Here is a 15,741-nt window from a genome sequence, read left to right on the forward strand (position 1 = left end):
CGTCACCATTCTCAGGGAAACAAAGGGATATCTAGTCAAGATTTATTTCTTAAACGTTCTTAAGATTCAATAGCTCACTTTTACCTATTAAAAAAATTTAAAAACCGTTTTCAGATTTATCGAGATCACACTGACATCAGTGTGTAAGGTGTACAATGTGATTGATGTGGGGAAACAAAGGCAAAGAAATGCAGATAAATTTCCTTATAACCTGCACCCCATTGACAAATACTTGAGACAAGGAGAGTAAGACATTCTTCCAGGAACTCCCTACTGTCTTAAAATTAATGCTTTGCTAGAGCGGAAAACAACCTTAACTTGACAATAGCTAGGCTTCCAGGATGCTCTGAGCCTTCTTCAGCATGGTGAAAATCCCTTTGGAAAGTTCCCCTTACCTTTACCTCCCCCAACTTCTAAGTATATAATCAGTAACTCCTCACAATCCCAGTGCAGCTTTTCAGTCCACAGTCCTGTCCCCTGCTTTAATAAAGCCACCTTCGTGCATGAAGATGTCTAAAAATTTACTTTTTTTTTTTTTTTTTTTTTTTTTAGAGAGAGAGAGCGAGGGAGGGAGGGGGAGGGGCAGAGGGAGAAGGAGAGAGAGAATCTCAAGCAGGCTCCCTGGCCAGTGCAGAGTCAGAGCCTGACATGGGGCTTCATCCCTTTATGGTGAGACCATGACCTGAGCCAAAATCAAGAGTTGGATGCTTAACAGGCTAAGCCACCCAGGTGCCCATAAGAATTATTTTTGGCTGTTGGCTCTGCACCTCAACATTTCCACATTGCGATGATAAGATACAGGTATATCTTCTACCTCCTATTTAAGGGAGAGCAGGTTTCTATATATCTTGCGTTTTCCAGAATAGTTAAAATATTTTTGCAATTTCTTGTTCTTCAATTCAGGCAATTCATTAAATGTATAGTTACACATAATTTACTTTTTATGCCTTTAATATTTTATCATAAATTATCTGTAACCATACCAGGAGGAGTTATGAAGCTTGGGACACAGACCTATATAGCAATAATAATTGTATGCAAATTACTATGTCACTAAATTGTACATATAATCAGTGATGCGCAAAGTTTTGATACGAATTTCTTTTTTTTTTCAATGTTTATTTCTGAGAGAGAGAGAGAGACAGAGCATAAGCAGGGGAGGGGCAGAGAGAGAGGGAGACACAGAATCCGAAGTAGGTTCCAGGCTCTGAGTTGTCAACACAGAGCCCGATGCAGGGCTTGAACCCATGAACTGTGCGATCATGACCTGAGCCAAAGTCGCATACTCAACTAACTGAGCCACCCAGGCACCCTGATACTAATTTCTAATTCTATGGAATTGATGGAAAACCCTTAGGCAATGGGTCTGGTGTGGATATCTCTTCTCTCATCATTTGTTTTGTTCACCTTGTATATCTCTTGCAATGTTCTTGCTCCTTGCTGCTCTCCGACATGTTATTACTTCATTGTCTCTGATTTCTTATCACTGATTGCAGAGCCATCTCAGTGTTTGTGGACATTTCATACTTCTGTCCTTTTTTTGTAAACTCTTTGATTAAGGGTTGTAGTGGACATGTTAGTCTTTTCTCTCCATTTCTCCTAGTCCTTTTCACCCAGTCAGTGACTGATTTGGAATGGGCATGTGGCTGTGGACAATGAGACAGGAATGAAAATTTGAAGAGCTTCTGGGAAGTTTCCTTACTCTTTCTGAAAATGCCTTACAAATTAACACTCTTTTTTTATCCTCTGGATGTTTCTGAATGTGACACCGATATGACTACTGGAGCCATCTTGAAACTATCTGAAGATCAAACATCACTTAGGGTAACACAGTGGTGGGATGCAAAGAATCTGGATCTTTGATGACAGAATACAGCCTCTGAACAAACCAAATTGAAGTCTGAAGTACTTCTGGACTTCCTGTTATATGAGAAAATAAATTTCTTTGCTCATTAAGCCAGTTTAAGTCAGAGATTCTGCTATGTACAAAAAACTGCTGTTACTGGTTTTCTGTTGCTGTATAACACATTGCCTTAAAATTAGCAGCTTATAACAGCCTCTCTTTATTATCACAGTTTCTCCATGTCAGAAGTCAGAATTTCCAAATGAATGGGAATAGCTACTGAGTCTGCTTAGCTAGGTCCTCTGCTTTGGGTCTCACAAGGCTGAAGTCAACGAGTTGCAAGGGCCATGTTCTCTTCTGGTGGCTTGACTAGGCAAAGATCTGCTTCCAAGCCCCCTCAGTTGTTGGCAGAATTCATTTCCTTGAGGCTGGAGAATTTATGGTAATTTGATTTTTACTGCCAGCACCAGAAAGAGCCTAACTTCCAGACTCTCTTTTACAGGGCTCAGTTGATTGGGTCAGGCCCATCCAGGATGATACTACTTTTGATTAACTCGAAGTCAACTAATTAGGGACCAGGCATGTGGCTACATATATATAATGTGAGTTGTATTATTTCTTCATACAGATAACATTTGCAGATATTTGCAGGTATTTGCAAATACATATGCTTGCAGTTAACATTTGGCATTTGTATTGATTTCTCAATCCCTTGGAATTACTTCATGCATAGTATACTTAGCATATTTGACCCTTGGGTGGGGACTTCATGCCAAAGAACTTGTGGTCTTTCTCTCTGACATGTGAGGGCACAGTGAGAAGGCTGACATCTGCAAGCCAGGAAGAAAGCCCTCACTGTAAACGGACCATGATCTCAGACTTCCAGCCTTCAAAGCTGTGAGAAAATAAATTTCTGTTTTTCAAGCCACCCATGGTATTTTGTCAGCTGACTGAGACACTATCACTATGCTATCATTGTTTAGGTCAAATCTGTTTAAATGTAGAAATACAGAGTACCACAGAGGCCGGAGATATGAAGGGTGCCTGAAGTAGTCTGGAATGATTCTGGACCTTTGGAAACTTTCTAAATGATGGGTAAAAGCTACTGAATCCACTTGTGTCTGGGGGCAATTGTACAACTGAGAGTCCTTTGAGTTAAATTCCATGCAGATTACAATGTTTATTAAAGGCAAGTAATAAAAATGTCCAACTTGAAGCTTAAATAAATATTACCAAAACTCGAAAGTAACCACAGCAATTGTTTAAAACTTGGATTCATTGGATATTTTTTTTGGAGGAGTATTTCATCGCTGGCATTGTTCAGAATTGCTGATGCATAGTGATAGTGAAACGCTGACTGATTTCGAGGCACTTTTAGTGCCCTGCACCTGGCTGGGGCTGACCCCATCATTAACTTGCACTTGGTACCCTGCTGACTCCATGATCTGTTAGGTGCTTGTTTCATAGGTTGGAAACCACTGGTCTAGCTTGGAAGACCAGGCAGATTTGGGGTTGACATATTTATTGGGAGGCACCATCCAGATCTAGGCATTGTCTAGTGGGCTTTTAAAAATGTGGATTTGGAGCTCAGGGATGGAGATAAAGATTTTGGAGAAGTCTGTGCATGTGGTAGAGAAATCAAAGTCAGGAGTGTGTTTCCCATATACTTTTGGGATGTATTTCTATTTGTTTCAGAGGTGCCTTAAATCAGGAGGGAATTCTCCTGACAAACCATCTTGTCTGCTTTCAATTTAATGAAAAAATGTTTATTGATAATCCCTTTATACCAGACACCATACGAGGTGCTGGAAACACACACACACACACACACACACACACACATACACACACACACAGACGCGCACACGTGCGCGCACACACACACAAGGTGAGTTGGGCACAGTCTCTATTATGGTTGTGGAACTTGAATTCCACCTTCTTTACTCCATCTTATTCTTGAGTCAGGACCATTGGTCCATTTCATAAAATCTCAATAGGCAATGAGCTCATTTAATACCAAGCCAGATTCTTTTTTTGGGAGCTGAGAGACCAGACTTCTCCTTGGTAGGGATAGCACAGTTTTTACGCCTTCATTCTAGGTTCACCCAGGATGTCCTTGGGGGAATTAGAGATTGGGGGGAAAAATCACAGTTAAACTTCAGCATATTCAAAAATACTCAAGATAAGATTGAGATGAGAAAAAAAGTTTTGTTTGCTTTTTTTAAAAGTTTATCTTGAGAGAGACTGAGAGCCAGGGAGGGGCAGAGAGAGGGAGAGAGGGAATCCCAAGCAGGTTCCACACTGTCAGTGCAGAGCCTGACCTGAGGCATTTGACTCATGAACCACGAGATCATGACCTGAGCCAAAACCAAGAGTAGGAAGCTAAAACCAACTGGGTCACCCAGGCTCCCTGAGAAAAAAAAAGGGGGAGTTTACTGCATAAGGGCACGTGTGAGCAAAGGGAAAAGGCACTTTCATCTCTGTGGCCCTGAGCATATCATAGTGCTGAATACACCTAAGTTTAATAAATATTTTCTGGTGTTGGAGAGTCTCAGATTTAAAAAAAAAAAGCTCACACAATAGCTGATACAGATCTCAGATGTCCTCTTTTCCTCTGTGAGTCCCTCACGTCTAGGGGCCTGGAATAATGGCTATTGATCACTGTATCTGAGCGACTGCTCTGAGATCTGCATTCACAGTGCACTTCACAGAATGGTAGGCTGCTAAATAAAAGAATGTCTTTGGTATTTACAAAGACAACACTACAGTCTGAGCTATCTTTTACAGCTTGGGTATTAGATTTGTGCTGATCCTTCTTAGGAATAATGGTAGGGATCTGAGTTGCCAGAGTGAAATCAGCACAGAATAAACAGCCTTGAATTTGGCACCACAATATAGTTTATGGGACTGTTGTTCAGTAAGTCCTTTGCTTGGGACACACGCCCACCCACTGTTCCCATATCCCCTGTCTAAATGTTAGTTTCTCTGCAGTCATTCCCTCCTCCCTCTTTGTCCTGAGCCTTCCTCCTTTCTGGGGGCAACCAAAGAGTTCTGCTTCCTGCCTTTTTCTGTTCCTCTCAGAAATTCCATTTAAGTTCTGATGAAAGATCCAAGAACAAGCAATGAAGTGTGGGAGAGAACTAGCTTAGGGACTGTGTGTGGAGGCAGGGAGGCGTGGGGGTGCAAAGAGGCAAAGCAGAGCATGTGTTCAGGTATTAGTCATGTCCACAGGGCCTCACACAGTGCCTGGAGCTTTGTCATTGTTGGCTAAATGCAAAGTCACACTTACTGCGTTTTCATGCCATATTTCACAAATTCGCTTTTGGGCTCACAATCAGAACACACAGAATAGGGTCTAAACAAGATAAAAGAATCAGAACCAGGGAAAAGATAAGTGAGATTAACAAGATACTGTATTAATTTCCTCTTGTCAGTTTTAAAACAGACTTTATTGAGGTCTATTTTACACTGTAATTTTTTTCTTATCTTTTTATTTTGAAACAATTATCAAGTCATTTGAAGTTTCAAAAACAGTACAGAGAAGTCCATATACCCTTCTCCCAGTTTCCCCCAAGGGTTACAACTTATGTGACTAGAGTACAATATCAAAATTAGGGAATTGGCATTGATAGAATGTGTGTGTATAGTTCTATGCCATTATATCTCATGTGTACATTGGGGTAGCAGTCACAACAATCAAGATGCAGAACTACTCTGTCATCACAAAGATCTCTGTTGTTTACTTTTGTTCCTTTTTTTTTTTTTTTTTTTAATTATAGAATGAGAGAGAGAGACAGAGAATCTTAAGCAGTTTCTATGCTCAGTGTGGAGCCTGACGTGGGCCTCCCACGGCCTGGGATCATGACCCAAGCTGAAATCAAGAGTCAAACACTCAACCAACTGGGCCACCCAGCTGCCCCTCCCTTCTGTTACTTCTCTAGAGTTACACCTGCCCCTCTCCTCCCCACCATCTCTCATTCCTGGCAACCACTAATCTGTTTTCCATCACTGCAATTTTGTCACACTGAGAATGTTATATAAGTGGAATCCTACAGCATGTGACTTTTTTAAAAAAACTTTTCAGATTCGCATTTTTTACTTAGCATAGTGCTGTTGTGATCCATCCAAGTTATGTGTTTCACTATTTCATTCCTATTTATTGCTGATTAGTATCCGTGCAGTGGATGTAGCACAGTTTATTGTAACATTCACCTGTTGAGGAACATTTTGGGTGTTTCCAGCCTTTGGGTATTACAAATAAAGCTGCAATGACCATTCATGTACAGATTTTTGTGTAGAAGTCAAATTTCACTTCTCTGGCATAAATGCCTAGGAGTGTGATTGCTGGGTTGTATGGTAATTGCATGTTTAGTTTTTTAAGAAACTGGCAAACTATGGCCACCCATTTTACAGTTATACAAACAACGTATGGGAGATTCAGATATCCCACATTCTGAATAGCATTTGGTGTTGTCACTACTTTAAAATTTTTAGCTCTTTTAATAGGTGTGTGATTACATCTCATTTTGGTTTTAATTTGCATTCCTATAGTGGCTAGTGATGCTGAACATCATTTTTGTCATTGGTTTTTAATCTTTCTTCAAAGACTTCTTCTTCTTAACCATGGTACCAACTGAGACCACATGTTAGTGTTCATGTTTGGTCCTAATTAATATCCTTCCTCCTTTTACTCTCTGTGGGAGGGTGCTTGTTTTTTTGTAAAAGTCTCTGAGTTCCCCTGTGCTCTAGCATTACCCAGGGTGAACACTAATAAGGCTGTACAGGGCAAAGTGTTTTGTTAAAAAAATTTTTTTTTAACATTTATTTATTATTGAGAGACAGAGAGACACAGAGCATGAGCATGGGAGGGGCAGAGAGAGAGGGAGACACAGAATCCAAAGCAGGCTCCAGGCTCTGAGCTGGAGCCCGACGTGGGGCTCGAACCCACAAACTGCAAGATCGTGACTTGAGCTGAAGTCATGACGCCCAACTGACTGAGCCACCCAGGTGCCCCAGGACAAAGTGTTTTTTTTTTTTTTAAAGCCCTGGGTTTGGAGATGTTGTCTGTAGGTGACAAAAATGCTATAGTAAAGTCATTTGTTCATGTTCTGAATACATTATCTCTAGGAATGTTTTTACTCTATAACTGAATATCTTGGGGCATAAGTTGGCCTTGGTCAGAAACTTTGTCATATAATACTTAGGAGTCAGGCTCTAGAATCAAACCAATATAGATTTTATTTATTTTATTTAATTAACATTTTTTTAATTTAAAAATTTTAATTATTTATTTATTTATTTATTTATTTATTTATTTATTTAGAGAGCAAGCAAGACTGGGAGGGGCAGAGAGAGAGAGGGAGAGAGAATCCCAAGCAGGCTCCATGCTGTCAGTGCAAAGCCCAATGCAGGGCTTGATCTCACAAACTGTGAGATCATGACCTGAGCCAAAACAAAGATCAGGATGCTTAACTGACTGAGCCACCCAGGTGCTCCAAACCAGTGTAGATTTTAATTCCTGGTTTTGCTACCTCTGAACTTTGTAATCTTGGACAAGTTATTTAAACTACCTAGGCATTAGTTTTCTCTTATACAATATGAAGATAATAATGGCAATTACCTTACAGGGTTTTTATGAAGACCGTATGGTTTCAGTTATCCGTTGTTGTGTTATATGTCATCCCAAAGCTTAGTGGTTTCAAATGAGAATTATTTAATACTTCTCATGAGTCTGTGGGTTGACTGGTGCTACAGACTGAATGTTTGTGTTCTTCCCAAAATTCATATGTTGAAGCCCTGAAGCCCAACGTAATGGTGTTAGGAGATGGGGCCTTTGAAAGGTGATTGGGTCATGAGGGTGGAACCTTCAGGAGTGGGATCAATGCCCTCGTAAACGAGGACCCGAAGAGCTCTCTTGCCACCCCCCCCTCCCCGGCCCCACTATGTGAGGACACAGTGAGAAGATGGCTGTCTGGGACCCAGGGAGCAGGTTCCTCCAGACACTGAAACTGCCAGTGATTTGATCTTGGACTTCCCAGCCTCCAGAACTGTTCCATAACTTTAGCTTTCCTTTTTTTATGACACATTTTTTCTTTCCTAAAAAGTCCAGGCCAATTATCTCTTATTTATTTATTTATTTATTTATTTATTTATTTATTTGAGAGAGAGAGTGAGTGAGAGAGAGAGTGAGTGAGAGTGAGAGAGAGCCCATGCGCACATACACACGCACGCATGTGAGCTGGGGTGTGGCAGAAGGAGAGAGAGAGAATCCTAAGCAGGCTCTGGGCACAGTGCCCAGGTGCCCTCAGGCCAATCATCTTATAAAATACTTATTTCTTCATGCTGCCATATCACTGTTTTTCTTTCCCCTGTTTTCCCTATATGCATGACTGGTGGTTTAGAGACCTGGTTAGATTCAGCTTAAACAATTTTGGCAAGAATAAATTATACTTGATGTATTTGATATTGCATTGCCTATGGAAACAATAATGCTAGCTTGTTCTATCTACTACCAGTGAGAGTTAAGGTGGTCAACACCAGATCACTCCACTGAATGGCACATATTTTCACCTTTGCTATTAGTAACAAATCTATGTGGTTTTACATTATTGTTGCATGACAAAATAACTCAAAACTGAGTGGCTTAAAATAATGATTTGTTTAGCTCAAGATTCTGAGGGTTGGCAAATATTTATTTATTTATTATTAAAAAAATTTACATCCAACTTAGTTAGCATATGGTGTAATAATGATTTCCGGAATATAATCCAGTGATTCATCCCCTACATATAACCCCTAGTGCTCATCCCAGCAAGTGTCCTCCTTAATGTTCCTTGCCCATTTAGCCCATCTCCCCACCCACAACCACTCCAGCAACCCTCAGTATTTTTCTTAGTATTTAAGAGTCTCTTATGTTTTGTCTCCGTCCTTGTTTTTATATTGTTTCTGCTTCCCTTCCTTTATTTTCATCTCTTTTGTATCTTAAATTCCACATATGAGGGAAGTCATATGATATTTGTCTTTCTCTGACTGACTAATTTCACTTAGCATAATACCCTCCAGTTCCAGTCACATAGTTGCAAATGGCAAGATTTCATTCTTTTTGATTGCCGAGTAATACTCTATTGTATATATTTACCACATCTTCTTTATCCATTCATCCATCGATGGACATTGGGCTCGTTCCATACTTTGGCTATTGTTGATAGTGCTGCTATAAACATGGGGGTGCATGTGTCCCTTCGAAACATCACATCTGTATCCTGTGGATAAATGCCTAGTAGTGCAATTGCTGGGTGGTAGGGTAGTTCTATTTTTAGTTTTTTGAGGAACCTCCATACTGTTTTCCAGAGTGGCTGCACCAGTTTGCATTCTGAGGGTTGGCAATTTAAGCTGAGTTTACAGGGTGGTTCTGCCTTCAGCTGGACTTCCTCATGCATCTGTGGTCAACTGTGGATTGGCTAGGTGGCTTTGCTCCTGAGTGTTGATTCACTGTTGCCTGTGGCACGTTGAATCTCCTCAGCAGGCTAGTCTGGGCTTATTCTCATGATGATGGTAGGGTTCTAAGAGAGCAAGTAGAAGTGAGTGACATCTAGGTTAGGAACTGACACTGTCACTTCTTCCATATTCCATAGGTCAAAACAAATCACAAGGCCAGTTGAGATTCATAGGGTAGAGAAAAATAGGCTCCATCTCTTGATAGGGGAGCTATAAAATCACGTTGTAAGAGACATGGCTAGAGAGGGGAGGAGAATTGAGACCATTATTTACAATCAGACTATCACAGGCATCATGTTTCCTACCAATCTTTCCTGATGATTTTGGCATCCATTGATGATTCCCACCTGCATCAATTATCACATTGTGGTGACAAAAGGGTGATTTCTTTTTCTTTTTTTTCTCTCTCTTTTTATTTTATTTATTAATTTTTTAAATGTTTATTTATTTTTGAGAGAGAGAGGCAGACTGCAAGCAGGGAAGGGGCAGAGAGAGAGGGAGAGATGGACTCAGAAGCAGGCTCTAGGCTCTGAGCTGTCAGCACAGAGCCTGATGAGGGGCTCGAACCCATGAACTGTGAGATCATGACCGGAGGCAAAATCGGATGCTTAACCGACTGAGCCAGCCAGGTGTCCCATCTCTCTCTCTTTATTGAAGTATAGTTGGAACACAATGCTACAAAAGGGGTGATTTCTTAATTCAGTCATTTGTCTATATTTCCAGGTAGCATTCATCTGTAAAAAGAACCTTCCTCAACACCAAAAAACAAAAACAAAAACAACAATGGGCAGAGGACCTGAATAAACATTATTTCCAAAGAAGACATACAGATGGTCAACAGACACATGGAGAGATGCTCAACATCAGGGAAATGCAAATCAAAACCATAATGAGATATCACCTCATACCTGTTAGAATGCCTCGTATCAAAAAGGTAAGAGGGGGGCCTGGGTGGCTCAGCTGGTTAAACGACTAACTCTTGATTTCGGCTCAGGTCAGGATCTCATGGTTTGTGGGTTAGAGATCTGTCTTGGGCTCTGCACTGACAGCCAGGAGTCTGCTTGAGTATCTCTCTCTCTACCCCTCCCTTGCTCTCTCTCTCAAAATAAATAAATAAATAAACATTAGCAAAAAAGAAATAACAGGTGTTGGTAAGGATGTGGGAAAAAAAGGAACCCTTGTGCACTGCTGGTGGGAATGTACATTGGTGCAGTCACTGTGGAAAACTGTATGGAGGTTCCTTAAAAAACTAAAAATAGGAATACCATACAATCCAGTACTTTCACTACTGGGTATTTACCCAAAGAAAGTTAAAACACTAATTGGGAAAGGTTTATGTGTCCCTATGTTTATTGCAGCATTATTTACAATAGCCAAGATATGGAAACAACCTAAGTATCCACTGATAGGTGAATGGATAAAGATGTCTTTCTCTCTCTCTGTCTCTGTCTCTCTCTCTCTCTCTCTCACACACACACACACACACCCCACTGGAATATTATGCAGCTATAAAAAGGATGAGATTATCCTATTTGTGACAACATAGATGGATAGAGAGCATTATACTAAGTAAAATAAGTTAGACTGATAAAGACAAATACCTTGTGATTTCACTTCTATGTAGAATCTAAAAAAAACCAAAAAACAAAAAAACAAAGAAATGATGAACAAAGAAACAAACAAAAAATAAACAAAAAACAAACCCCCCCCAGATTCTTAAATACAGTGAACAAAATGATGGTTGCTAGAGGGGAGGGATGGGGGAGATGGGCAAAGTAGGTGAAGGAGATTGGAAGATACAGGTTTCCAGTCATGGAATGAATAAGTCATGGGAATAAAAGGCACAGCATACGAAATATAGTCAATGATATTGTAGTAGTGTTGTGTGTGACAGGTGATAGTTACACTTGTGACCATAGCATAATGTATAAAATTGCTAAATTACTATTGTACACCTAAAATTAATGTAACATTGTGTCAACTATATTCAAATAAAAAGATTTTAAAAAAAGAGTAACTACAACATGCACACACACACAATCTGCCTTTATTCTTATTTTCTTTTTTATTATTATATGCAACATTTTCATAATTATATAAAAATATATGCTCATAAAACCTCAATGCAGAAATGTGCAAAATAGGAACAAAAAATCTGCAGTCCTACTTTCTAGAGGGACCCATTATTACAATTTTGTACATATTGCCTCATATATACAAAAATACATATAATACATATAATATATAATATATACATTATGTACATAATATATATTTGCATAACACTTAGATTTCAGATGTTTTTGAAATAGCATAATAAATATCTTACACTAGTAAAAATACTAATATTTGAAAACAGAACGAAGTGGCAAAACACTTTCCCAAAACTTTTCTTCCTCTTATAATCTTAGTTTTCATTAGAAATATGTATTACAAATTCAGCATGACCAATCACCACTTCCACATCCAGTTAGCCAAATCCCATTTAAATCTTGTCACTGTCCTTCGATTACAGTATATCATCCTGAATTTGGCCTCTAGTTACTACTCAGTTTGCTCACTCCTATCATCACCAACCCACTCTTTCTGCCTCAGTTATGCCAATTTCTTTCAGTTCCTTGAATTCACTACACCCTTCTTGGCTCCTGGTCTTTGAACATCTGGTTGCCTCTCCTGAAGCACTTCCCTCCTCACCAACCCCCCCAGCCCAGTCTATGTCTGACAACAACTTGTTCACTCTTCAGCATCAGCTCAGATAGTACTTTCTCAGAGAAGCCTCTGACTCCCAAACTGGCTTATGTTCTCCTGTTTTGTGCCCTATAGTGCTTGAGAGTAATTTAATGCTTCTTTTCATCGTCAGACTATAAGTGCCAAGAGGACACAATAACTGTGTCCCCATTGTCCATCATTGGATCTTCAGGGCTGGCATAGCATTTGGCACATTATGGGTACTCAATAAATGGTTACTTAATGAAAAAAAAAATGGGTTTTAGAATACTAGAAACCTATCACAATCCTATTTCTAGCCATTCTCTCTGCCCCTTCCTAGCCATTTAGTTCCTAAACACACTGCAGGGGACCCTGTCAGTGCTCTACCTAGATCCTCTTGGACTCCTTAGTGAAACATTTTTTAATGTTTTTTAATAGCCAGCACCGGCAACTCTCTTAGGAGGACTGTCTTGGGCTATTACAACTGCTTCCCCTCACCCCCAGCCTTTTATTTTCACAATAAAAACCCTCTCTATATAGTGTATACAATGGGATGATTTGATATATGTATACATTGTGAAATGGCTACCTGATTACCACAATCAAATCAATTAACATATCCATTATCTCACAAAGTTAGCTTATTTTTTAAAGGATTTTATTTTTTTAAAACTTTTTTTAAACGTTTATTTATTTTTGAGACACAGAGAGACAGAGCTTGAATGGGGGAGGGTCAGAGAGAGAGGGAGACACACAATCTGAAACAGGTTCCGGGCTCTGAGCTGTCAGCACAGAGCCGGATGCGGGGCTCCAACTCACGGACCGCGAGATCATGACCTGAGCCGAAGTCAGATGCTTAACTGACTGAGCCACCCAGGCACCCCTAAAGGATTTTATTTTAAATAATCTCTACACCCAACATGGGGCTCCAACTCACAATCCTGAGATCAAGAGTCACATGCTCTACTGAGCCAGCCAGGCACCCCCAGCTTTTCTTTTTGTAGCAAATTTCAAGTATATAATATAGTACTATTAACTATAGCCACCGTGCTGTACATTATATCCCCAGAACTTATTCATCTTAAAATTTTTTTAACGTTTATTCTTTTTTGAGATATGTAGAGAGACAAAGCATGAGTGGGGGAAGGGCAGAGACAGAGACACACACACACACACAGAATCTGAAGCAGGCTCCAGCCTCTCAGCTGTGAGCACACAGCCCAATGCAGGCCTGGAACCCCTGGACTGCAAGATCATGACCTGAGCCGAAGTAGGACAATTAACCGACCAAGCCACCCAGGCGCCCCAACTTATTCATCTTATAAATGAAATTTTGCACCCTTGACCAACCTCTTCCCATCTCTCTGGTCTCCAAACCTTAGCCACCACCATTCTATTCTCTGGTTCTATGAATTCAGCTTTTTTAAGTTTCATATATAAGTGAGATTTCACAGCATTCGCCTTTCTGTATCTGGCTTATTTCACTTAGTGTAACTTCTGGGTATACAGCCAAAGGAAATGAGATCAGTATTAGAGCTGCTTTGCTCAGGCAAAGGCCAAAGGAAGTGACTGGGGGTTTACATTCCTCCTCACCAACGCCCCCAGTTCTTAGTCACTGCAGAAGTATGAGAACTCAACTCCTTTGACTCCAGTTGGGATAGAGTCTAAACTGTGAGGAATCATCTACATTCCAGAAGTCCCCTGCAGGATCTGGCTGGACCTTGCATGAGATTGCACTCTTTCTTGGCTTTCTCCCTGCCTTGTCCAGCTTCCCCTGACTAGTTTTGGGAGAATTTTCTTTCTTTTCTTTTTCTTTCTTTCTTTCTTTCTTTCTTTCTTTCTTTCTTTCTTTCTTTTTTGCAGGAACTCAGGAAATACTGCTCCAGTGAGTCATTTTTTTTTGAAATTTAACTTTCTGAGAAACTGACATATAACATTGTATTAGTTTTAAATGTACAACATAATTTAATTGTATTTTTAAGCAGTTGAAGTATAATTGACATATAACATTAGTTTCAGGGGTACAACATCATGATTTGATATTTGTATATATTATGAAATGATCACCATGATAAGCTTAGTTGACATCCATCAACGCACGTAGTTACAAGGTTTTTTTCTTGTGATGAGATCTACTTTTTTAAAAGATCTCTTTTAAGATTTACCCTCTTACAATATTCAAATATATACCATGGTATAGTAAACTATAGTCACCATGCTGTACATTATATTCCCAGGACTTACTTTTATTTTTTTAATGTTTATTTATTTATTTTTGAAAGAGAGAGAGAGAGAGAGCAAGAAGCGAGGGGCAGAGAGAAAGGGAGAGAGTATTCCAAGCAGTGTCACAGTCAGCACAGAGCCCCACATGAGGCTCGAACCCATGAACTGAGATCAAGAGTCAAACACTTGTCTGACTGAGCCACCAAGGTGCCTGAAGACTTTTTAATCTTATAACCAGAAGTTTGAACTTTTTGACCACCCTCACCCATTTTCCCACCCCTCCTTGCCTCTAGCAACCAATAATATGTTGTCTATATCAATGAGTCCTATTTTTTTTTGATATTCCACATATAAATAAGATCATACAGTATTTGTTTTTCTGTCAGACTCATTTCACTTAGCAAAATGCCCTTGAAGTCCATCCATGTTGTCAACTAGTGGTAAGATTTCCTCTTTCTCCTCCTCCTTCTTCTTTTTTTAAAAATAGGCTCCACGCCCAGCACGGACCCCAACATGGGGCTTGAACTCACAACTCTAAGAGCAAGAACTGAGCTGAGATCAAGAGTTGGATGCTCAACTGATGGAGCCATTCAGGTGCCCCCAAATTTTCTTCTTTTTTAATAGCTGAATAATATTCCTGTGTGTGTGTGTGTGTGTGTGTGTATCTATATATGTCACATTTTCTTTATTCATTCATCCATCAGTGGACACAGGTTGTTTTCATGTCTTGGATATTGTAAACAATGCTGCAGTGGACACCAGGTGTGGATATCTTTTTGAGATAGTGATTTCTTTTCCTTCAGATAAGTATCTAGAAGGGGAATTGCTGGATCATATGATAATTCTGTTTTTAATCTCTTGAGGAAACTTTATACTATTTTCCATAATGGTTGTGCTAATTTACACTCCCACCATGAGTGCATAAGAATTCCCTTTACATCCTCGTTAACACTTGGGGAGCATTTTCTCAATAAATCACCTGAATATGAATCTTTATCTCAGTCTGCTGCTATAAATCCTGACCTAAGACTCACAACAAGCTTGCTTCTGACTCAGGGCACTTGACTTTGCTTTGGCTACCTTCCTTCCTTTACTAGGTCTCTACTTATTTTATTTTATTAAAAATGTCTTTTTATTTTTGAAAGTTTATTTTATTTCATTTTTTTAACCTTTATGTGTGTGTGTATGTGTGTGAGAGAGAGAGAGAGGGAGACTGAGAGTGAGTGGGGGAGGGGCAGAGAGGGAGACACAGAATCCAAAGCAGCCTCCATATACTGAGCTGTCAGTACAGAGTTGGATGTGGGGCTGGAACTCATGAACTGTGAGATCATGACCTGAGCCGAATTCAGATGCTTAACTGACAGAGCCACCCAGGAATTCAGAAAGTTTATTTATTTCGAGAGAGAGAGACGGGGGTGAGTGGGTGGGGGGAGAGGGGTCGAGAGAGGGGTCAAGAGGGGTCCCAAGCA

Source organism: Acinonyx jubatus, chromosome B3 (genome assembly GCF_027475565.1).
Source record: "Acinonyx jubatus isolate Ajub_Pintada_27869175 chromosome B3, VMU_Ajub_asm_v1.0, whole genome shotgun sequence".
Taxonomy (NCBI): domain Eukaryota; kingdom Metazoa; phylum Chordata; class Mammalia; order Carnivora; family Felidae; genus Acinonyx; species Acinonyx jubatus.